Source organism: Stomoxys calcitrans, chromosome 3 (assembly GCF_963082655.1).
Source record: "Stomoxys calcitrans chromosome 3, idStoCalc2.1, whole genome shotgun sequence".
NCBI classification, from domain to species: Eukaryota; Metazoa; Arthropoda; class Insecta; order Diptera; family Muscidae; genus Stomoxys; species Stomoxys calcitrans.
In genome coordinates this window covers 66,388,612-66,411,935 of record NC_081554.1, presented here as the reverse complement: position 1 = coordinate 66,411,935, position 23,324 = coordinate 66,388,612, and the positions used below count along the sequence as shown (strand labels likewise).

At 38.3% G+C, this 23,324-nt stretch overlaps 1 protein-coding gene across 1 annotated transcript in view; it reads right to left on the bottom strand.

Annotated features, from left to right (window-relative positions):
- The window catches only part of LOC106083966 (protein phosphatase 1 regulatory subunit 14B), a 45,535-nt gene extending 26,398 nt beyond the window's left edge, over positions 1-19,137 (bottom strand). Inside the window, exon 1 of the mRNA XM_013247307.2 lies at positions 19,083-19,137. The gene's annotated coding sequence lies outside the window, so the exon portion shown is untranslated. The remainder of the gene's footprint in view (positions 1-19,082) is intronic.
- Between the last annotated feature and the right edge of the window lie 4,187 nt (positions 19,138-23,324).

Below are 23,324 nucleotides of genomic sequence, written 5' to 3'. Positions count from 1 at the left end.
CATCATTAGCACAAAACCAGCTTCCACTAACGACGAACTTCTTCGAGGCCTCAAGAACTTCAACGTAAAAAGTAAGTGGTGAGTACACTGGAATAAGAGAATTATTTTTGTTTTTGCTCTTTACCCGTATGTAATTATCATTATCACTCTCATTCATTGCTATGTTCCATGAATGACAGAATCTATCAATGAAAGTTATTGTTGGATAGAATTTGCAAAAAAAAAAAAAAAAAAACACAAAACGTAAATTTTGTAGTATTTTGTTTCCATTCATCTTTGACTGCATTCATACATTAGGGTGACATTAAAATATGTAATTTCAAGAATTCTGTTCTGCCTAATTTTTTTTTTTTTTTTTTTTTTTTTTTTTAAATTCAATATTTATTACAATTAAATTAAGTACAAAAGAATTGTGGCCTCAGCGCCAAATAGGCATAATTGAGGCAAGCTGGCAGTTATATCAAAACATTAATATATATTTAAATTAAAACAATTAATGAAAGTTAATATAAAAAATTAAACTTATTTGCATTATCAATGTCACATTAGAAGCATATTATCAATTATTTTGTAAGTAGGCTTTTAAATTTACTTTGAAATTTGATATGCGATTTTCAAACTTTATATTCTGTGGCAATTGGTTAAACTCAAATGATCCAATGAACTCAATACGTTGTTTCGTTAACTCCAATCTACATCTTACTACTCTTAGATCATGTTGATTTCTTGTTGAAAATGCTGTTTGATTTTGAGAAAATGTAATAGTATGATAACCTAATGAATGTAAAACTTTGAAAACATACAACAAAAGTTTATACTTATATAGGGTATGAATCGGCAAGACAGATTTGCAGATATTAGAATACAGTCGTTCAGTTGGAAATCTGGGAGGCAGCCTAAACACGGCTTTTATTGCTCGATTTTGCATTGCCTGCAGGGTTTTTAAAGTGGTTGAATTCCTATAACCATATATGGATACCAAGTAATCAAGGTGGCTTTGAACCAGGGCACGATACAAACACAATTTCGTCTTAGTATCCATTATATATTTCATTTTATTCAAGATACCTATGGCCGGTGCAATTTTCTTCCTTATACCAGAAATATGAGTATCCCATGACAAATTGCTTTGGAATGTTAAACCCAAATATCTCACCATACAAACTTCTTCAATAGTGTCCCCACCCACAACAATACTGAATGGTAACCCCGCGACATTACAATGAGGCCTAAAACGTATTACTTTAGTCTTGGTCGTATTCAAAGCAAGCTTGTTCAATCTGGCATATTCCATTATCAGAGATGCATCCCTTTCCATAGTCATTCTCAGCGCCCTTTCATCCTTGTAGGGATAGAACAGCGATACATCATCCGCATACATAAAGAGACGGCCAGATAACTTCAAATTCGACAAGTCATTCAAATATATCAAAAATAGTAGTGGTCCCAGGCAACTTCCCTGTGGCACACCACAATCCACAACTGTCATGTCGCTCTTGGCCCCACAGACCTCAACGTATTGAATACGCCGTGACAGAAAACTCTTAAAAAGTAATAGCTCACTGCCACAAACACCATAACATGACAACTTGTCAAGCAGTATGTCATGATCCACAAGATCAAACGCTTTCGAAAAATCTAAGAATAGCCCGGCAACCCCGGACAGTCCACAATCCAACCCCATACAAATGAAGTTCACAACGTTAACAACAGCTTCTTCCGTCCCACAGCCTTTTCTGAAGCCAAATTGGTAGTTATAAAGAAGATTGTTCGTATCTAAAAACGTCACTAATTTCCTATAAATTATCTTTTCTAAAATCTTATCGACAATTGGCAAAATGGATATTGGCCTGTATTCTTGTACTGACTTCGCATTTGTTGTCTTCGGAACTGGTACAATTTTGCAAATCTTGAGAGTATCCGGGTATATAGATGATTGAAAGATTTTATTAAAGATTACTACCATAGGTGAAATAATTAGATTCCTGCATTCCTTAACGACGTTAGCCCGTATTAGGTCATAGCCTGGCGAAGAAGAACGGTCCAATGAATTTATAACTTCGAGTATATCGGTATTATCGACCTCATCTAAAATAAATCTACAACCAGCTTCACCTAATGTTCCAAGTCCATTCCAATGATCCCCAGAATTTGCCACCATATTTCGTCTCAGTTCACGCACTGAGTTTATAAAATAACTGTTGAAACAAATTGCCTTCTCCTGGTCATCATCAACCGAAACACCACCAAGTGAATATAAATCAATATCACGTGTAGTTTTGCGTCCCAATGCCTTATTTAAAAACATCCAACATTTCTTCTGGTCACCTCCTGTTTCCATAATACAGCTGCGATAATAATTTTTCCTAGATAGTCTCGAAGCCTTCCTTACGATGTTGCTAACTAGTCCCAAGGTATTACCATACTTAAAATCCTTAGACCTCCTCCTGAGTCTAAGTAACTTTTGTTTATAAAGTATTAAATTCTGTAAATTCCTATTAACCCATGGAGTCAATTCGAATTGCAATAATTTCCGGTATCTTGTTTCCTTTGTCGCCTCAGTGACAGAAGAACTTAAAATATCAACAAATATCTTCGTGCCGTCATTGGCACCAAATGAGTTAAAGTCTACAGATAACCTGGAATCCAAAGCATGTCTAACCCTATTCATGTCGCAATAAATACTGGTTTTCTCAACATAACTCCTCAATGTGCAATCACATCTAATTTTACAAGAAATAAGGTTATGATCAGTTAATTCGCACACGACTGCGTCCACATACAGCTTACCGGGTTCATTACAAAACACATGATCAATGGAAGTAAAACTTGCAGGCCTCGTCATAAGTCTATGACAACTATGACAGTCATAACACAAAAAGAAATTCTCCAGATCTTTAAAACGATCACTAGAAAATTGGTCGATATTCGTATCACCTAAAACCACCGCCGATTTGCCACTTAACAGTTCCATATCCTCCTCAATCAAAGAAAGAAAATCAGCGACCAAGCACTTCTGAGATCTATAATAAGCAACAACAACCAATGGCTTACCATTAACGCGAACGTAAGGCAACGAGACAGAAATCAACTCAGTATAGCTCACACTTTTACAAGAATGAACAGAAAATTTCAAATCCTCTGAAATATATAAGGATACTCCACCATATGCATCATCTCTACAACAATGAACACCTTTATAACCCGGAATGGAATAAATATTCAACAAATCCTTTTTGAACCAGGTTTCCTGAACGACTATAATATCTGGTAATCTCAATAAACTTGATACCAAGGATTTGAACTTATTAAATTTAACTAACGAGGATATGCTTCTAATGTTAATGGAAATAATATTTAAGAACGGATAATTAATTTTCTCTATGCTATTATTGAATAATGATAAATTTGAATAATAATTATTTTGATTCATAATAAAGATTTATAAATTTTGCTGGTATAAAAACACAAAACATGTATAATGCTATTAAAATATTTGTTAATTTGGAGATACATATTGAGCGCCATTATCACCATCATCGCCAGAACCGTCATCATCATCGAAAACATTTGCAGCATAGCTCTCAATTTGATTTCGAGAAAAACGTTTATTTGTTGTGGCACTAAGTATTATTTGATCAACGTCCTCAGTAGTATTTATAACTTGTGCCTTACATATCTCGCTACGTTTATAGAAGACACGACCATTTCTCGCATAAACGAACTTATACCCAACATTTTTTAGTGCCTTGGCATAGTTTAATAAGTCCAATGTTTCCTTACACAGTAAGTCATTGATATAAACACTGGTGGTAGATTCATTTTTGCCTAGTTTTGATTTCAATGACATCAGTTTATCTTTGGAATTTTTGTTGGTAAATTTTACAATGGCAGTTTTTTTCTGGTTATTGCTTCTTTTATTTCGTAAATAGAATGCATCCTCAATGTTTACTTTATCCAACACGACTCCCATTTCTTTAGATAGATTTATTATTGTGTCGGCAGCAGGTACACCACTCTCAACATTAAGGCCACTAACAATACAATCATTTTTAACTCGGTTGTCGTTAAGAACTTTAACAGCTGACTTAAGCTCTTTCACCTCTCTTTTCAAGATTACATTCTCTTTTTCAACTTCTTTTAATTTCTTCTTGTTGTCTACAACACCTTTTAATAATTCATCGTACTGCTTCGACATAAATTGCATTGTGGTTTGCAATTCTGACAGCTGATCCAATTTGTCTAGCTTTGTTTTGATTTGCCTTAACTCATTTCTCAGTTCTTTATCTCCACCTTCGCACAAGTGACAAGTAAACAACTCACTCTCGTTATTCAGCAAGTACTGATACTCTCTTTTATCCAAGTGAGTACACTGGATATGAAACGTTTTCGAACACTTATCGCATTCTATGGATTCTTCTGATTCCTCCTTTATCGCTAATTTACATTGAATGCAAATTATTTTATTTTTAACTTGAACACTTCTACGGCTTGTTTTCGGCATCCTTCAGCACTTTCCGGTGCGGGCAATAGCAAAGTTTATAATTGCAGAATAATACTTTCGTAAACTACTGTAAAACACAGATTTTTTTAAATAACTTTCAGCTTAGTCTTCCGCACTTAAAAAATGTACGTCTGATCACCAGGGTTGCCAGCTTTAATTTTTTAAACTAAATAAATCTCAACAACTAATTTTTATCACATTTAAATATTAAATTCTAAAGAAAAAAAAAATAAGGAAAATTTTGTAATAGAATTTAGCGTGATAGAGTTATTGTAAGGAATAATGGTGTCTTGAATTCTATATTTTGTTAGTATTAAAACCATGAATTACTAAGAAAATTTCCAAGTGTTTTCATGATGTGGTAAGGCCAGCATAGGAGCAATAGGTAATGGGGTCCTGTAGAAATTCGGCCCAAACAGGACCAAGGAAAGGGAGGGTTGAGAGGTGAAATATCTCGCAAGATCTGAGATATGGTGATCATAAGGAAAACGGATATTCATTTACCGGCAATAGTTAATAAATCGTGGGACATCCAGACCTTTCCGAATTATAGTTAGAAATAGGGAGTCTACAATAAATTCTGTAGTCCTGGTGTTTTGTTAGGAGGAGGACACGAACCCCCCCCCCCACCCGACTGAAGTTAGCTTACAAAGGCTCCCGCAGTCCTTTTCCAACAAGACTAAGAGGTAATGTCAGCTTACCCCTAGCAACCAAGAGGTAAATTGTCCATGTCATCTGGATCTGGGTATATATTTGAGTTGCTATGCCAAATTGAGGCGAAGGAACATTACAGAAATGGCGCCCAACGTGGGGCCCGAAGTGTACGAGGATAATTTTTTGTACATTTACGGCCTATTTTTTTTATGCTTGTAAGATTAGATTTCAAGAAACGAGTTGGAACTGAGGATTTCGTAGTTAGAGTTAGACTTTGGAATACATTTGAGGACTTTTCTGGACTTTCAACTATTTGACGTCTAGGGAACGAATAGGTTGACCGATTAGTAACCTTTAATGACTTTCTTTAGCTAATTTCTGATTGCCAGTTTTCGTCTGATTTGTTTTATAGTGTCTGGGAAATTAAATATTACATTTTTTTTGCTTAGTTACTGGTACTTCACGTTTAAATGGGATATACATTATGTCGCTGTTTGCACTTAATGTCCAGTAGGCGTAAAGCGGGACGATGTAGATAGAACAAGCGTTCCAGGTCCGGTTTGCTTTAATTATGTTAACATTTACTTTGACCAACACTTCCATAGCCCTGCTTGTTTTTTTTTTCAGATGGTATTTAGTTTTCCTTACCTATCCTACTGTGCCACCACTGAGTATGAAAACACTTACATATATGAATTGGTTCGTCTAGATTTTTTTTTTTGTTTTTTTTTTAATCCTAGTAGATTTATTTTTTTTTCTTTTGACTAAAGATGAACATGTCTTTAATGAGGTCACCTGAACCGCCTGCATCTGCAGTTTCATTATGTTCAATGTGCAAGGAACCTATGCTCGAAGATCAAGATTGTTTATTTATTTCCCAATGCACTCATTCATTTCATCGTGGTTGCATTGAGAATTTTCTTTCAAATGCTTCTGAATGTCCAACATGTAAAAGACCCTGTGATCTTTCGGAATTACGTAATTTGAATACACAGAATGATAATATTCAAGCGTCTTTTAATGACGCAATAGATTCAAGAAATAACGCTCAGCCAAATCAAAGAGCAAATAATAATTATCGTGGAAGGGGGCGTGGTGCGGTTCCCAAACATTATAACACCAGGAGCGCGGCGAAGAATTTGCTTGTGGACTTTGGTCAACAACTCCCTGTTGGTGCTTTAGATACTACTAATGGTCAGGCAAAAGGGAATATGACCCCGAATCATAACGCTTTAGAGAAAGACTTCAATCAGAATAGGAATACTCCCCAACGTAGACCACCCGAGAGGAATAATATAATTGATTATGGTAGAATCAGTCAAATGATAGAATCAAGTGTTTCAAGAATGCTTCGAAATCTTAATATCGGTTATACTATGAACAGTCAGATTAGGCCCGATGATAATTACGCTTTTCAGGGGCGGCCAAATGGCGTTAATAGCCACAATAATGATGTGAATGGCAGAAATGGTGCTTCTGGTTTCAATGGTAATAGTACACTTGGAACAGACAAAATTACCTCTATTATTAGGAATTGGAATTTACAATTCGATGGGTCACCTCAGGGATTAGATGTTGAGGAATTTATATACAGGGTGACGTCTTTGACGTCTGATAACTTTGATAATGATTTTTCTGCCATGTGCAGGAATTTACACATTCTCTTGACAGGTAAAGCTAGGGAATGGTTTTGGCGCTACAGAAAGCAGGTACCGTGTATTGTCTGGGAGGATTTCTGTACGGCATTACGCTATCAATATAAAGACTTTAAATATGATTCGGATATTCTGGAGGAACTTCGTGGTAGGAAACAGAAGCCTGGGGAAAATTTTGAGTCCTTTTATGACTCAGTTTCCATGATTTTAGATCGTTTGTCTACGCCTATTTCAGATACGGAATTGATAGAAGTCATTAAGAGAAATTTGCGCCCTGAAATCAGGCATGAGCTGCTATATGTCCCGATATTTTCTATAGCTCATTTAAGGAAGCTAATTAAAATGAGAGAGAATTTGTTTAGCGATGAAAGTTGTCGAAGACAGATGGCTATTAGGAACACAAATCTTCAATTTCCAAGACGTAACGTAGCTGAGGTCGAATGTCCCATCTTAGACTGTGATGTTGCTGATCAATCGGCAGTATATGCTCTCAGTACTGCCACGGCTGTACCCAAATGCTGGAATTGTGAGGAGCCAGGTCATCTATGGGTTGATTGCCTCAAAGATATATCTGTATTTTGTTATGGATGCGGTGCCAGGAACACGTATAAGCCAAATTGTGAGAGATGTGCGAAGATGAAGTTGCATCCTCACAAGAATTCATCACAACAAAACGTTTCAAAAAACTATTGAAGGATAACAGTAGTGGTGCTAACACTACTGAAATTGATTCCGAATTGATGATAGATTCAGACCATTTGAAGCCCTTAGGAGGCCATGTTACAATTTTGAAAAGGTCTAATTCGGAGTATAGAGATTTACCTACATCTGTCCTTTTTCCCTTACGTCCATACCATCAACGATGGGCAGATTATCTGCAGAGAAGGAAAAATATTTTTGAAGTCTCAGCACTTTCGGCGAATTCTCTTAAGAGACAAAGGAGGTCTACCATTCGTCTGCGGGATTACTATAGGCGGAGAAAGTTTTGTTCTAAATACGTGATTTCAAGTATTATCAATGACCCACAGGACCAAAGGCTTTATGCGAGAGTTAACTTTCTGGATTTTGTGGAACAGGGGTTGCTAGACACTGGGGCAAACGTGAGTTGTTTGGGTTCGGATTTGGCAGATCAGGATTTCTCATCTTATAGGGAATATCACGGTATTAAGTCTTCCGTTAGGACCGCGGATGGGAAACACCAGAAGGTGATGGGTTACCTGGATGTGGATATTGCATTTAGGAATCAGTCCATGAGACTTCGGATACTAGTCGTACCCTCTTTAAGTCAACGCTTGATATTAGGTTTGGACTTTTGGAAGGCTTTTAACCTGGCCCCAGATATTTTTGAATCTATTACAGTAAAAGGTCCGTCCGATAATAAAAATGGAATTATTTCAAAACTGTCCGCTTGTGAGTCCGATATTCCATCCGTTAATACTCACGGCAATGCGTCTAAATTGTCGGCTTTTGAGTCCGATGTTCAGTCCGATTGTTGTGAAAATAAAGAATCGTCCGATTTAATCAATGGAAATTATTCATTAACACCCATGCAACATCAACAGCTAGAAGCAGTAAAAGCTTTATTCCCAGACTTTGAGAAACAAGGTCTTGGCAGAACAAGTCTAATTAAACACGATATTGACGTTGGTAATGCTAAACCCGTCAAACAAAGATTCTATCCCGTTTCCCCCGCTGTGGAGGAACTCATGTACAAGGAAATCGATAGAATGTTAGCGCTTGGTGTTATTGAACCGTCCGTTTCGTCATGGAGTTCCCCCATGCGACTGGTTTTAAAACCAAACAAAGTCCGTTTGTGTTTAGACGCCAGAAAACTAAACGCCGTCACCAAAAAAGATGCGTATCCACTTCCTAGTATTGAAGGGATTTTCGCTCGTCTTCCAAAGGCCAACATAATGTCAAAGCTTGACTTGAAGGATGCATTTTGGCAGATTGGCTTGTCCGATGAGGCAAAGGCACTTACGGCGTTCACAGTCCCGGGCAGACCGTTGTATCAGTTCGTGGTAATGCCATTCGGACTGTGCAACGCCCCACAGACAATGTGTCGCCTCATGGACGAGCTAATCCCGCCCGATCTGAAAAGATGCGTATTTGGGTATTTGGACGACCTCATAATTGTTTCGGAAGATTTTCCTACCCACTTAGCAGTTCTTGTTCGAATTTCTGCAGAATTCCGTAGAGCAAATTTGACATTGAATGTCTCTAAGAGTAAATTTTGCGTGACGGAAGTAAAGTACTTGGGATACGTGATTGGACACGGCGGTCTTAAAACAGACCCTGATAAAATAGCATCGATACTTTCATGGCCAGTTCCGAAGAACCTTAAACAGGTCAGGGGTTTCCTTGGCTTATCGGGCTGGTATCGTCGTTTCATCGACAACTTTTCTTCGAAAGTATTCCCAATTACTGAACTTCTTTCCTCGAAGAAGAAATTTGTTTGGACCGAGGAGGCTGATGAGGCTTTTAGTACTATAAAACATCTCCTCACCACCGCTCCTGTTTTGATTAACCCTGACTTCTCCAGGAAATTTTATATCCATTGCGATGCTAGCGATTATGGCATCGGCGCTGTTTTAGTTCAGCTGGATGAAAACGGTCACGAAAGGCCCGTCGCATATATGTCTAAAAAGCTAAATTCCGCACAGCGGAATTATAGCGTAACAGAGAGGGAGTGCTTAGCTGCGGTGGAGGCAGTGAAGAGATTTCGATGTTATGTCGAGTTACAGGAGTTCGAGATTATAACCGATCATTCAAGTTTAGTATGGCTGATGAGGCAGCAAGACCTGACGGGCCGCCTCGCAAGATGGGTATTTAAGTTACAAGGATATTCTTTCACCTTTAGCCACAGAAAAGGAAGCGACAATATTGTCCCTGACGCACTGTCACGGATCCACTGTGAGGAGGTTTCAGGCTTAGAGCATTTGGAACCTGAGGTTGATTTGAACTCACCTCATTTTTTTGACTCGGATTATAGATCTCTGAAGGATAAGATATCGGCGAATGCATCGCAATATCCCGACGTTAAGATTGTGGATCACTACGTCTACACAAGGACTGACCATTATACGGGTGATAGTGAGCAGGAGGCAAGGGCTTGGAAGCTGTGGATTCCAGAACAGCTACGAAATAACATAATCACTAGATTTCACGACTCGGCTATCGCTTGTCATGGCGGCATGTTTAAAACTCTGGAACTTATAAGGAGGCACTTCTTTTGGCCAAATATGGTGAAGGATGTGAGGGATTATATACGATCGTGCGAGGTTTGCAAATGCACGAAGTCGCCGAACCCGATAATGAGACCGGAAATGGGAAAGGCATCGATATCCTATCGACCATTTCAACGAATCTATGTTGATATATTGGGTCCATACCCACGAAGCAGAAATGGTAATATAGGTCTATTAATTGTGTTAGATCACTTAACAAAATTTCACTGGTTGTGTCCCCTAAGAAAATTTACGACTTCAGTTATTCAGGATTATCTATTAAGGCAAATTTTCCACGTATATGGGGTACCCGAAATTTTGATAAGTGATAACGGCTCGCAATTCAAGTCGAATGAGTTCAATGCCTTCTTAACATCTCGTGGAATTACCCATACGTATACTGCTTTATATTCACCCCAGTCAAACTCTTCAGAGCGCGTGAATCGCTCTATAATTGCTGGCATTCGAACGTTTTTGAAGAAGGATCACCGGATGTGGGACGAGAATTTAAGCCTTATAAGTTGTGCACTTAGAAATTCGGTGCACCAGGCTACGAAATATTCCCCATATCATGCACTTTTCGGATTTAACATGGTTACACACGGAACATCTTACCAACTTCTACGGCAATTAGATTTGTTGAATGAGCCCTCTGCAATCCTGTCAAGAGACGATGACTTGGCTTTGATTCGTAACAATTTACGAAGACATATATCTGAGGCATACAAACGGAACCAGACCCAATATAACTTAAGAGCACGTCCAATATCCTTCGAAATTGGCCAGGAAGTTTATCGCAGAAACTTTGCGCAGAGCTCTGCAGAAAAAGCATTTAATGCTAAATTGTCACCTCTATTTATTAAGTCTAAGGTTAAGGATAAAGTGGGTCAGAACTATTATATCCTTGAGGATATGAATGGAAAGACGGCGGGTACCTTTCATGCAAAAGATATTCGTCCTTAGAATTGTATTTCTTCGTATGGGGATATGTCTCCGATTAATATTACGTCCTATAAGGACAATATTACTCGGTTTGTAATGTACATTTTGGGCGAAACTTTACGATTAAATTCCCTGCTTTTGATAACCACTTTACTCTGTCATAAGTGGCAACTCTACAACTTGGAGTGACAGAAGAGGAAGGAGAAAAGTTGATAGACAACGTGAAAAAATCGATAAATGATATCATTTCCATTTTGATCCCCTATGCACATTTTTAGCACATAACAGAAATTTGAGGTAGAGAATTTGCAACTTCCTTTTTTCTTGCTGACTTTCGTGAAGTAAAGACAAGCCTTAAGTAAAATAAGTGCCAAAATATCTAAGTCTCGGTGGAAACTCGTGAATTCGTATTTAATTAAGGCAATCCTTGTCTAGAAATTGTTTTAAGCATCATTTAAATTTTTTTAAGTCGTCATAGAAGGTAATGATGTGAATATTGTGATAAAAGTGATTTTTGTTAAATAATTTATTCTTGTTTAGACTCAAGGAAGAAATCTTCACCTAACCCCGAATATTTTAAGAGAATTACTGTGAATTTGGCGAAAAGGCTTTGAAAGTGCGTTTATTGGAGCTAATTGGTTGAAATTGTATTAAACCCCCCCCCCCCCCCCCCCCCCCCCCCGGCACTAACACGTTTTCACGTGGTTTAACTGAAGAGATAACCTCTACTTTGGTTATGTCGGGGGTGAAACGTGTGGCGAGAAGACAAGCTTCATTTTTAAACAGGCATAAATTGCATTCATTAATCAAGCCGTGTCCTTGAGGCATACATTTTTTCATCGAAGTCGCAACCGTGAAGACCAATTAGTAGAGAAGTGTTCATAACTACACCATCATCTCTGTCCAAAATTAATACCAACAACCCCAATTTGCACCATTCCCATCCAGAAAGATCGTAATTTCTCCAGTCAATAGTCGAGCATATAAATAGTATCATCACACTGGTTCATTTGCACCAAAAACTCCAATAGACTCGTTTATGGCTATCCCCACAAACTGCGACTAGCACAGTCAATTTCATGCCAGACTTAAGGCGAACCATACAATTGTCTCCTTGTCCGTCAGCTTAAAAATGGTTTTATACTTATAATCAATTGGTACTCTATCATCAGTAAGAAGACGTCAAACATAAAACAAGAAGAGAAAATCTAGTTAAGTAGAATGTAATCCTTATAATTTAAGTTCAATTTTCTTTAAATTTTTTTTTTTTTCTAAATTAATTTTCTATAGGATAATCGTAATTTAATTGTAAACATTTTTTTTTTGAAAGATACAAAAAAAATGTAGACGTATTTAAGGTCCACCCTAGTATGCTCCCACGTACGCATATTATAGATATGAATGGAGCAAAGCTAAAATCAAAATTTTGAATGAAACAATAGAATCATCATTATCACCCAATAACTTCTTCATCAACAATAGCACAACATCATTAGCACAAAACCAGCTTCCACTAACGACGAACTTCTTCGAGGCCTCAAGAACTTCAACGTAAAAAGTAAGTGGTGAGTACACTGGAATAAGAGAATTATTTTTGTTTTTGCTCTTTACCCGTATGTAATTATCATTATCACTCTCATTCATTGCTATGTTCCATGAATGACAGAATCTATCAATGAAAGTTATTGTTGGATAGAATTTGCAAAAAAAAAAAAAAAAAAAACACAAAACGTAAATTTTGTAGTATTTTGTTTCCATTCATCTTTGACTGCATTCATACATTAGGGTGACATTAAAATATGTAATTTCAAGAATTCTGTTCTGCCTAATTTAAACTAAATAAATCTCAACAACTAATTTTTATCACATTTAAATATTAAATTCTAAAGAAAAAAAAATAAGGAAAATTTTGTAATAGAATTTAGCGTGATAGAGTTATTGTAAGGAATAATGGTGTCTTGAATTCTATATTTTGTTAGTATTAAAACCATGAATTACTAAGAAAATTTCCAAGTGTTTTCATGATGTGGTAAGGCCAGCATAGGAGCAATAGGTAATGGGGTCCTGTAGAAATTCGGCCCAAACAGGACCAAGGAAAGGGAGGGTTGAGAGGTGAAATATCTCGCAAGATCTGAGATATGGTGATCATAAGGAAAACGGATATTCATTTACCGGCAATAGTTAATAAATCGTGGGACATCCAGACCTTTCCGAATTATAGTTAGAAATAGGGAGTCTACAATAAATTCTGTAGTCCTGGTGTTTTGTTAGGAGGAGGACACGAACCCCCCCCCCCCCCACCCGACTGAAGTTAGCTTACAAAGGCTCCCGCAGTCCTTTTCCAACAAGACTAAGAGGTAATGTCAGCTTACCCCTAGCAACCAAGAGGTAAATTGTCCATGTCATCTGGATCTGGGTATATATTTGAGTTGCTATGCCAAATTGAGGCGAAGGAACATTACATTCATCCGGGTCGAACTTTGGATACCCACCACCTCTGGTATATATATATTATTATATATTTCGTCACAATCCGGTGAAAATTGGATTCGGCACGGACAATGAGTGGTCTAATATATATGTCACTATTCAATTTTGTAGAACAAAATATTGATCTTTTTGGCAGATATATCCAATTATAAACCGATCTGAAGATCGGATATCCTGAGGCTCAGAAAGTCTCACTGTTTACAATTTCAGCGAAATCGGGTAATAAATAAAGCTTTTATGGCCTTCAGACCCTTTTTCGGGAGATCGTTCTATATGGCAGCTATATCTAAATATAGTCCGATCTGAATCATATTAAGGTCAGATATCGGGAGGCTTAAAATAACTCACTGTTTCAAATTTCAGCGAAATCGGATAAAAAATAAAGTTTTTATGGAGTTCAGACCTTTAATCGGCAGATCGGTATATATGGCAGTTGTATCTAAATATAGTCCGATCTGAAACATATTTAAGTTGGGTATTAGGAGGCTAAAAATAACCCACTGTTTCAAATTTCAGCAAAATCAGATAAAAACAAGTAAAAGCGTGCTAAGTTCGGCCGGGCCGAATCTTACATACCCTCCACAATGGATCGCATTTGCCGAGTTTTTCTCCCGGCATCTTTTCTTAGGCAAAAAAGGATATAAGAAAAGATTTGCTCTGCTATTATTATATTATTACATGTTGGAGACCTGTGTAAAATGTCAGCCAATTCGAATAAGAATTGCGCCCTTTGGGGGCTCAAGAAGTAAAATAGAAAGATCGATTCATATGGGAGCTGTATCGGGCTATAGACCGATTCAGATAATAATAAACAGGTATGTTGATGGTCATGAGAGGATCTGTAGTACATAATTTCAGGCAAATCGGATAATAATTGCGACCTCTAGAGACTCAAGAAGTCAAGATCCCAGCTATATCAGGTTATGGACCGATTTGAACCGTACTTGGCACATTTATTGGATATCATAACAAAACACGTCGTGCAAAATTTCATTTCAATCGGATAAGAATTGCTCAAGAAGTCAAGACCCAAGATCTGTTTATATGGCAGCTATATCAGGTTATGAACCGATTTGAACCATACTTGGCACATTTATTGGATATCATAACAAAACACGTCGTGCAAAATTTCATTTCCAATCGGATAAGAATTGCGCACTCTAGAGGATCAAGAAGTCAACACCCAAGATCGGTTGATATGGCAGCTTTATCAGGTTATGAACCGATTTGAACTATACTTGGCACAGTTGTTGGATAGCATAACAAAACACGTCGTGCAAAATTTCATTCCAATCGGATAAGAGTTGCGCACTCTAGAGGCTCAAGAAGTCAAGACCCAAGATCGGTTTATATGGCAGCTATATCAGGTTATGGACCGATATGGCCCATTTACAATACCAACCGACCTACACTAATAAGAAGTATTTGTGCAAAATTTCAAGCGGCTAGCTTTACTCCTTCGGAAGTTAGCGTGCTTTCGACAGACAGACGGACGGACGGACAGACGGACAGACGGACATGGAATATATATACTTTATGGGGTCTCAGACGAATATTTCGAGTAGTTATAAACAGAATGACGAAATTAGTATACCCCCCATCTTATGGTGGAGGGTATAAAAATAAAAATGTAAGGACTTCAGACCCTTTATCGGGAGATTGGTGGGTATAAAAAGGGTTGATGGGTGAAAGAAGTATGGATAATATAGTCCACACACTCTTCCCCCAACACAAACGTAGAGAAAATTAAGTCTATGAAGAGCCCACTGACAACATAAGAACTTATACCATGGATGAGCTAAGAAATGCGGAGAAAATATAGAAAAGCCCCCGGTCCCAACAGAATATTGGCCAAGATCATCAGGCAGACCAGAATTTCTCCTGAAAATGTTGAACTGGTTTCTGTTGGAAATTATTTTTTCGAAGTTATGGAAGAGACAAAAGCTAATTCTCATAAGCAACGCCAAAGCGATAAAAATATCTTCGTCCTCATAAAGGCCAACCTGTATGCTGGATACGCTCAGAAAGCTTTTAAAGCGCCTCAAAGCCACAGCTTCACGATCACTGAGGGAGGTGAACTCTTTAGTGGAAAGTGGTTAAATTAGGCACCCTTCATCTCACCCTGTATGAAATATGTGGACCTGACCTACAGCAGCACTTTCCCGAAAGTCTATGTCCTCTTTTACAAATGTCTTGAAAATTTTATACACTAAGATCAAGAAATAAAAAGTTGTGGACTTATATCCATTTTTTGGCGGTTTGGCAGCGTATCTGATGAGAATAATAAGAAGTTACTTGCATGACAGAGTACCTATCTATAACTTTCAGAATGGAACGAGTGAATAAGAAGTCACATCAAGAATGGCGCAGGGTTCAATACTTGGACCGGATCTCTGGAACGCGAGTTATGATAGAATACATCGACAATACATCGGAGGTAACGTTTAAAATAGGATATGCTGAAAACATCGCTGTAGTCATCACGACAATAGACACGGAAAGTGCAGAACGCAAACTACTGTAGGTGAAGCTATGAGCAAAGGATTCCCACTGGTTATACTACCACCGTTTGAATTTTCCGATGCACAAGATAGAGTTGCTATACCAGAAAAAATATCCCAGTGGCTACTGAGTGGCTTTAAGTTGCATTATTTGAATAAAATTAAAAAAAAAAAAAAAACAAGCAGAACAGTGCTAGGTTCGGCCGGGCCGAATTGGACCGTACTTGGCGCAGTTGTTGAGAGTCATAACAAAACACTATATGCAAAATTTTAGCCAAATCGGATAAAAATCGAGGCTTGAAAGCGCTCAAGAAGACAAATCGGAAGATCGATTTATATGGGTTCTATATCATGTTCATGACCGAATTGAACCATACTTGGCACAGTTTTTGGAAGTCACAACAAAACACTATGTGGTAAATTTCAGCCAAGTGGGACAAAAATTGCGGCTTCCATGGGCTTAAGAAATCAAATCGGGAGATCGGTTTATATGGGAGCTATATCAGGTTCTTGACCGATTCGAACCGTTCTTGGCACAGTTGTTGGAAGTCATAACAGAACACTATGTGCAAAATTTCAGCCACATCAAAAATTGTGGCTTCCAGGGGCTCAAGAAGTTAAATCGCGAGATCGGTTTATATGGGAGCTATATTCAAATCTAAACCGATATATCCCATTTGCAATTCCCAATGACCTACATCAATATAAAGCATCGGTGCAAAATTGCAAGCGGGTAGCTCTACGCGTTCGACCGATATGGTAATTTCGACAGAATCAGAATTTCGAGACGATCAAAAATATATATACTTTATGGGGTCCTAGGTCAATATTTCGAGGTGTTACAAACGGAATGACTAGATTAGTATACCCCCATCCTATGGTGGTGGGTAACGGCATTCTCCTCCATGGGAGTGAAATATGGGGCCAGACCCTGCAGACTGAATGCTGAGCGTAATCCGTGCTCTCAATACGGCGAATTTCAGGTGCATGCATACCCGATAATGACAGAGCTCTTGTGATAGCTAGATTGGTTCCGATAAGAGTTCACGTGAGTCATTCTTCACTCACACTGACAAGAAAAAATTTTTATTAAATTTTTTTCTTGTCGACTCACGTTCACGCACGCTCAGGAGACAAAAATTTTATACAAGCACGACTCATGGGAGAATCACGATACTCACGAGACACCCATGACTTACGGGAAAATCAGGGCTCACAAGGAAATCACGACTGACGATAAAATTACGACTCACGACTTAAGGCATACGCTTGATAGCTTACATTGAGCGCAACTGAATAGAAAATTTTTATATAAAATAATTTTATTTGAAGGGCATAATTTTATGGTTTTTTGGATCGTACTTGCCAGAGTTGTTGAAAGTCATAACAGAACACCACGTGCAAATTTTAACTAAATTGGACGAAAATTGCGGCTTCCAGGGCCTAAAGATGTCAAATCGGGAGGTCGGTTTATAAGGCAGTTATATCAGGTTATAGACCGACTTAGACCGTACTTGGCACAGTTGTTGAAAGACATAACAATACACTACATGTTAAATTTCAGCCAAATGGGACAAAATTTGCGGCTTGTAAGGGCTCAAAAAGTCAAAACTGGAGATTGGTTTATATAGGAGCTATATCAGATTGTGGACCGATTCGAACTGTACTTGACACAGTTGTTGGAAGTCATAGCATAACATTACACGCAAAATTTCAGCAAAATCGTACAAATAGGACGGCTTGTATGGGCTCAAGCAGTCAAATCGGGAGATCAGTTTATATGGGAATTTTCTAATTTTTGGAAATTTTGCCCATGAACATTCCACTCAGGAACAGGGGCAACTTTCTCTCATATCAATGAGTGCTGTTCGGTTCAAGTTTAAGCTCAATGATAAGGGGCCTCCTTTTTATAGCCGAGTCCAAACGGCGTGCCGCAGGGAGCTATGTCTAAATCTAAACCGATATGGCCTATTAGCCCCAACGACCTACATCAATATTAACTATCTGTGCAAAATTTCAAGCGGCTAGCTCTACGCGTTCGACCGCTATAGTGATTTCGACAGACGGACGGACATGGCTAGATCGACCCAGAACGTCGTGGCGATCAAAAATATCAATATATATACTTTATGGGGTCTTAGACGAATAATTCGAGGTATTACAAACGAAATAACTAGTTTAGTATACCCCCACGCTGTGGTAGTGGGTATATAAATCAGTTATCGGCAAGGGCTGCCGCCTCAGTGTACAACAAACTGCTACAACAACAACATTATCTCAAATTAAGTGGATTTGGGCTCTGGTGTAGTGGTAGAGCCGATTGGTATATTCATCAATGGTTCTAGCTGTTCTCCTTCTTAACGTTAAAAACAAATGCACCAAGTTATTGTATAATACCCTGTACCACAGTGGTAGGGTATTAAAATCGTAACAATTCTGTCTCTCTCTCTTTCGCTTCTTTAAGTCTCTGCCATGAAATATTAAATTATTTCTGCCTTTAGGCATTCTAGGTAACCTTAACTTCATTCCGATTACAGTCATCTCTATTTGGAAGATTCTATAGAATTTAAAAAATTAGCTCTGTTTCGAATTGATGAAAAGGTTAGCAAGTGGTTGCTGACTTAATACCTTTTTTTGTGGTCTAATGGCATTTGGAAATTATTTATGGGTACCAATAAAAGCAACATGCCCATGTGGACGATGTGTGCGAAGCAAGGCGACTAACAATAAATCTGAAGTGGATGACAATGATGGTGATGGAGGTGTGTTGGGTATAGTGGCTTGATAGTTGTTGGTTGGTTACACAGACACTAAGTTTTGTGTAACGAAGCAAAAATTTCCGGGATACAAATATGTAACTTTTTTTCACAATCCCACAAAATGTCTTTAGTTTTTCCTATCGTCATGATTGTTTCATTTGTTTTTACACCAGCCTAAAGAAATTCGCTACTGCCTTTGGGGGACATGTGTTATGACATGATATAATACTTGCACTATTTTCTGATTTCCTAACTTCCCCTGATGTTGACACGAAAAAAAGTTTATGTTTATAAATGTTGTAATTAATCATTGACGTTTTTTAAGGCAATAAACTTTGTTTTTCTCTTACCATTTAGTTGGCCATAAGTCCCATTAGTATGTGAGAATATTTTTTTTTTCCTGTAAAGATATGAATAAAAACAAATAGTAAATGAAGAAATATTTTGTATGCAAGAGGAATTTGTTGCGATTGAGGGAGGAATGGCAAAAGGTTTTGCCTTGCCATATGACGTTATAAACAAATTATTACAAGTTTCATAATTTTCACACAATTGCTAGAAAATGTTGAGGGCATAAAACTCTAAGAGGAAAATGTGGTTGTTATAAGTTTCGATGGGAATGAATAAATACGAAACACTTTTGTAAACTTTTATTATGTCAAGCAGGCTATGTTAAAGTTTTTATGTTTTTCATAATAAATTTTTAACCTACACCACTGTGATTGAGTATTACAACTTTTTATGCTGGCTTGCGATGCTAGGAAGGAGAAGGAGAAGCTAGACCCATTGATAAGTATATTTATTGGCTTTGAATCACTTCCTGATTCGATTTAGCTATGTTCGTCTGTCTGTCCATGTATTTTCGTGATCAAGTTACCGATCGCCATAAAATTGTTTGTCGGTTTGTTTGTTTGCTCTGTATAGACTTAAAACGGCTATGGGGCGGACCCTCCTCTTATCCCAAAAACACAAATCAAAATCGGCTGGGCCGAACTCTGGATATCCACCACCTCGGGTATATGTGTAAACCACCTTTCGTCAAAATCCGGTGAAAAATGCATAACTTAACAAGTCATTGTTTAATTGTGTATAACAAAATATTGGTCTTTTTAGCAGCTATATCTAAAAATAAACCGATCTCAACCATATACGACACGGGGATCGCGAAGCCTAATATAAGTCACTGTGTCAAATTTCAGTGAAATCGGATTGTAAATGCGCCTTTAATGGGGCCAAGACTTTAAATCGAGAGATCGGTCTATATAGCAGCTATATCCTAATCTGCACCGATTTGGGCCAAGTTTAAGAAAAATGTAGAAGAGCCTAACACAACTCACTGTCCCAAATTTCGGCGACATCGGACTATAAATGCACCTTTCATGGGCCCTAAACCTTATATAGAGAGATCGGTCAATATGGCAGCTACATTCAAATCTGGACCGATCTAAACCAAATTGAAGAAGAAAGTCGAAGGGCCTAACACAACTCATTGTCCTAAATTTCGGCAACATTGGACAATAAATGCGCCTTTTATGGGCTCAAAACCGTAAATCGGGAGATCGGTCTATACTACAGCTACATCCAAATCTAGACCGATCTGAGTCAAATTGAAGAAGAATGTCAGCCTAACACAACTCGTTATCCTAAATTTCGGCGACATTGGACAATAAATGCGCCTTTTATGGGCTCAAGACTTTAAATCGAGAGATCAGTCTATATGACAGCTATATCCAAATCTGGACCTATCTGGGCCAAATTGAGGAAGAATGTCGAAGGGCCTAACACAACTTCCTTGTCCTAAATTTCGGCGACATTGGACAATAAATGAGCCTTTTATGGGCCTAAGACCCTAAATCTGCGGATCGGTCTATATGGCAGCTATATCCAAATCTGAATCGATCTCGGTTAAATTGAAGAACGATATCGAAGGGCCTAACACAACTCACTTTCCAAAATTTCAGCAAAATCAGATAATAAATGCGCCTTTTATGGGCGCAAGACCTTAAATCGAGAGATAGGTCTATATGACAGCTATATTCAAATCTAGACCGATCTAGGCCAAATTAAAGAATGAAGTCGAAGGGACTAACACAACTCACTTTTCCAAATTTCGGCGAAATCGGACAATAAATGCGCCTTTTATGGCCCCAAAACCTTAAATCGAGAGATCGGTCTATATGGTAGCTATATCCACATCTGGACCAATCTAAGCCAAATTGAAGAAGAATGTCGAAGGGCCAAACACAACTGACTGTCCCAAATTTCGGCGACATCGGACAATAAATGCCCGTTGCATGGGCCCTAACCTTATATAGAGAGATCGGTCAATATGGCAGCTACATTCAAATCTGGACCGATCTACACCAAATTGAAGAAGGATGTCGAAGGGCCTAACACAACTCATTGTCCTAAATTTCCGCGACATTGGACAATAAATGCGTCTTTTATGGGCCCAAGATTTAAATCGAGATACCGGTCTATGTGGAAGCTGTATTCAAATCTCAATCGATCTGGGCCAAATTGAAGAAGGATGTCGAAGGGCCTAACACAACTCACTATCCCAAATTTCGGCTAAATCGGACAATAAATGCGCATTTTATGGGCACATTTAACGGTCTATATGACAGCTATATCCACATCTGGACCAATCTAAGCCAAATTGAAGAAGAATGTCGAAGGGCCTAACACAACTCATTGTCCCAAATTTCGGCGACATTGGACAATAAATGGGCCTTTTATGGGCTCAAAACCTTAAATCGAGTGATCGGTCAATATGGCAGCTATATTCAAATCTGGACCGATCTGTGCCATATTGCAGAAGTATGCCGAGGGGCTTAACTTAACTCACTGTCCCAAATTTCGGCGAGATCGGTATATGCGCCTTTTATGGCCCCAAAACCTTAAATCGAGAGATCGGTCTATATGGCAGCATATCCAGATCTGTACCGATCTGGGCAAAATTGAAGAAGGATGTCGAAGGGCCTAAAACAACTCACTGTCCCAAATTTTGGCTAAATCGGATAATAAAAGCGCCATTTATGGGCCCAAGACCTCAAATCGAAAGATCGGTCTAAATGACAGCTATATCCAAATCTGGTCCGATCTGAGTCAAATTGAAGAAGAATGTCGAAGGGCCTAACACAACTCACTTTCCAAAATTTCAGCAAAGTCGGGTAATAAATGTGGTTTTTATGGGCCTAAGACCCCAAATTGGCGGATCGGTCTATATGGAGGCTATATGAAGATATAGTCCGATATAGCCCATCTTCGAACTTAACCTGTTAATGGACGAAAAAAGAATCTGTGCAAAGTTTCAGCTCAATATCTCTATTTTTAAAGACTGTAGCGTGATTTCAACAGACAGACAGACGGACGGACGGACTGACGAATGGGCATGGCTAGATCGTCTTAAATTTATACGCTGATTAAGAATATATATACTTTATAGGGTCGGAAATGGATATTTCGATGTGTTGCAAACGGAATGACAAAATGAATATACCCCCGTCCTTCGGTGTTGGGTACAATAAAGTCCTTGTAATGGCAGGTGTCCCCACCGCCAAAACTCCCCAATGGGCATATAAGCCTACCATGGCAATATGGGATTCAAGGGAAAGCAATTTGGGAGTAGATTAGGAATATGACAATACAATTTGAGTTAAAGTACTAAGGTGACGCTAAACCTTCCTAAAATACCTCAAATTGGTCATTTGAGTAATTTTGACAATATGGAACTCAATTGAAAGGTATTTGAATTAGTAGAACAGGAAACCAGTTTGGGGACAAATGTTTGTAGGTTAGCCCCAAATCACCCCTTAAACTGAAGATTTCCCGAACTTATCAATAAACAATTCAAGATGACAGATATGTCAGGTTATGGACCGATTTGAACCTTACGTAGCACAGTTGTTGGACGTCATAACAAACCATTTCATGCAAAATTTCAGCCAAATCAGATAGGATTGCGTCCTCTAGAGGCTCAAGAAGTCAAGACCCCAGATCGGTTTATATGACAGCTTTATCAGGTTATAGACCGCTTTCAGCCATATTTAGCACAAAACGGATAAGAATTGCGCCCTCTAGTGGCTCAAAAAGTCAAGACCCCAGTTCGGTTTATACGACAGCTATATTAAAACATGGACCGGTATAGCCCATTTACAATCCCATCGGACTTACACCAAGAGGAAGTATTTGTGCAAAATTTCAAGCAGCTAGCTTTACTCCTTCGAAAGTTAGCGTGATTTCCACAGACAGACAGACAGACGGACATGGCTAGATCGACCTAAAATGTCATGAAGATCAAGAATATATATACTCTCTGGGGTCTTAGACGAATATTTCGAGGAGTTTCAAACAAAATGACGAAATTAGTATACCTCATCCTTTGGTTGAGGGTATAAAATGTCTCATTTTGGTGCGGTTTATGGGTTGATGGCATCATTGGACCGTACTTCTTCAAAGATGATGCGAATCGTAACGTAACTGTGATTGGTGAGAGCTATCGTGAGATGATATCCAACATTTGTTTTGCCCAAAAGAGACTGACTTGCATGACATGTGGTTTCAACAAGACGGCGCTTGCCACACTGCAG